This window comes from Colobus angolensis, unplaced genomic scaffold, assembly GCF_000951035.1.
Source record: "Colobus angolensis palliatus isolate OR3802 unplaced genomic scaffold, Cang.pa_1.0 Scaffold63, whole genome shotgun sequence".
NCBI lineage: Eukaryota > Metazoa > Chordata > Mammalia > Primates > Cercopithecidae > Colobus > Colobus angolensis.
This window is the reverse complement of record NW_012119932.1, coordinates 2,016,914-2,020,110: the sequence shown is the minus strand read 5'-3', so window position 1 is coordinate 2,020,110 and position 3,197 is coordinate 2,016,914.

Below are 3,197 nucleotides of genomic sequence, written 5' to 3'. Positions count from 1 at the left end.
TGAGGCAGGAGAATGGCATGAACCTGGGAGGTGGAGCTTGCAGTGAGCCGAGATCGCGCCACTGTACTCCAGCCTGGGTGACAGAGTGAGGCTCCATCTCAAAAACACTCTTAGCAGCAGGGCAGAAGCTGAAGGCAGCATTGAGAAATGGGAGTACAGGGAGTGCTTCTAATTTTATGCGGCCTCAGCATCCAGTTATTAATATAAGTTTATCTTTCACATACCAGGAGCAGGGCTTAGTTCCCTTGATGGGGTTTCCAGTAAGTACTCTGCCCCACCCAAATGGCTCCAGCCGGTGGCCAGAGATAAGAACTTGGAGGTGCCTCTCCCACCTAGCAGGCAGGGGTCCCTCCTTGTGAGGTCACAGTGTGGCCTCCTGGGACTCTTGCTTGCTTGCCTGAAACCCACCAAGAAATGGTCCCTGTGGGAAACCTGTTTGGATAATGCCCTGGACCCAATAAAGGCCCTGCTCAAACAAGGGGATCCCTTCTCATTCCCTGTTTGCACCCCCCAACTTCCATGTGTATGCATGTGTTTGTGTGTGTGTGTGTGCACGCAACCTCCAGGTGTGCCAAGTACCCCACCAGGGTCTATAAGTACTAAAAACTCTTAAATTTTTGCATTGTGGTTGTGCCATCGTAGCCCTGCCAACAATCCAACCCCTGATAGTGAGGCTGCCCCAAGGGGACCCACATAGGTGGATCTCCAGCTGTGCTCTTCTGTCCGGGCCTCTGTTGGCTGCTGGGGACAGGGGTTGCCAGCTAAGCTGATAAACTCAGTTTCATTCAAAACTGGCAGTTAGGCCCCTAGTTGGCCTGGAGCCAGCTGCAGTTAGGAAGGGACCAGAAGGAAGGGAGAGGAAGAAGGCAGGTATGCCCAGAGAAGCTGAAGAACCAGGGGGTTAGGGGTTGGGGGGCAGGAGAGAGGCAGAGACAGATACACCTGGTGCTGCTCCATCTCCGGTAGCTTTGAGGCCCAGGGCCAGGTCTGAGGCACCCTCAGCTTTGTTCTCGAGAGAATCCAGGGCTCTTGCTTCTGAAAAGAACATGCCACATCCCAATGCTCTAAGAGCCCCATCAGAGATCTTGTCTGATGTGCTCATGACTTCTCAGAGATCCTGTTCCTGGAAAAGCTAGACTGTGACCTAGAAGGAGTGACCTGGGGTCTTGAAGTCTCTCCTCTTCCAAGCAGAAAGGGCATGAGAAACGTTGGCAGCTCGAGGTAGAGAAGCTGTGCTCTGGGCAGAAAGGAAAGCCTCCCAGAAGAGCTGTCACTGAGCAGAAGCTTGATGGGCAGGCAGAGGCGGGATGCAGGAGAAGGACGCTGAGCCATCTGGTTACCAGGACTCGGGAGCTGCCAGTGGGGTGCAGGAGGAGCAGACCCACCGTGTGGTGGAGGAGTTTGCTAAAGACTTGCTCCACCTCAACCAGGCCCTGGTCGCTCTGGCCCTCTTCCCTGGAGAGGCGCTGGCTCTGCATGCCTTAGAGAGTGTGGTCTCCCCCACTGCTCACCTGCCTAAGGGCACAAAACCTGCAATACCACCAGGTCTCCTGTGTGCCTCCTTAGTCAGCAATGTGGGTAACACTCCACCCCTGTCCTCAAGGATCTCAAAATCCAGGAGGAAAGGCAGAAAATGGACACACAGTCATGGTGCCGCCAGTGTGAAGGTTCCGGGTAGGTGCAAGTGCAGAGAAGAGAGGGCCCACTTTAACGCCAGCCAAGGACACAAGTCATTAGGCTGGAGGGCAGAGTGTGTTGGCGTAGGAGTAGTCAGAACTAAAATAAAGGCTTCCTATGCTAGGCAACCAAGTTTTAGTCACTTGCTTTGTAGGCAAAAGCAAAGTATTCGTGGATTTTCAGCAGAAAACTGTTTTGAAAAGCATTTTGAAAGCAGTGAGGGGAATGACGAAAGGGAGCTGGAGGCTCAGAAAGAGCTGAGGGGGGCTGGGCACCTGTGATCTCAGCACTTTGGGAGGCCCAGGCAGGAGGACTGCTGGAACCCAGGAGCTTGAGACCAGACTGGGCAACATAGTGAGACCCTGCCTTTAAAAAAAATTATTAATGGCCAGGTGTGGTGGTTTGTACCTGTAGTTCCAGTTACTGGGAGGCTGAGGTGGGAGGATCGCTTGAGACTGGGAGGTCGAGGTTGTAGTGAGCCATGATCATGCCACTGCACTCTAGCCTGGGAGACAGAGCAAGACCCTGTCTCTAAATAAATGAAGGAAGGAAAGAAAATAGAAAAAGAAAAGAAGGCAGAGGGGGTTCCTGAGTCTGATTAGTGGCTGTGCAGAAGCTCAGGGGATGGGTGGCAGAGCCTGACAAAGTGGGTGACCCCACCCGATGCCTGTCGAGCCGAGTGGGGCAGCTTGCTCCCAACTGGTCCGAGGCCTCACTTCCCTACCCCTTCCTTCCACCTCCACCTTCTGCAGCATGAAAACGCACTGCTTGCCCATGGGCGACACTTGGGGGACATCTCTGGATTCCATCATGTCAGTCACTGTCCAGGCAGTTGGGCACATTTCCCGTATTCTTTAGCTATGGCAATATCAGGTGCTTCTGTCTAGGTGGAGGCATTGAGAAAAATGAACAAGATCTTTACATTTTTGCTTTTTTAACTGGAGACCAAGGTTTTGAAAAATTAGCTCAATTGCTGTCTCAAGGTCAGTCACACCATAGTCTAAAGGGCTGACCTCCCAAAAAATGCTTCCCCAAAACACCCCCATCCTGCGTGCAGCCATACCATCTACCACCCCTGGGCTTTAACGGCCCCCTTTGCTGCCAGAGAAAATGCCACCCCACTTCTGGTATCCCCTGAGGTGGTGACAGCACCCTCTTCCCATCTGGGAAGATTGCAGTCCCTCAGATGGAGCTGAGTGGCACGTGGCCTAGCTGAGAGAGTTCCACACCTGGGCGTCAGCTCCAGGCCTGCCTGAGGTTCTGGCTACCTTCCACACCTCAGTGCCAGCCTCTGGTGCCCCAGGAAAGAAAAATGGCTTTCTGCTAGGTTGTCTTCCTGCTTCAGAACTAGAAAAGACTCGAGCATGGCTTTGAGGAAGTGAAGTGACCCAATCAGTTTCTTTCTCCCAGGAACTCTGCTCAGGGCTTCCCCAATGGGAAACAGGGCTGGAAAATGGCACCTGATTGGAGGTAGCAATTGTTGTTGCCTGGAACAAAGGAAAGGAGGAGAGAGAGAGAGA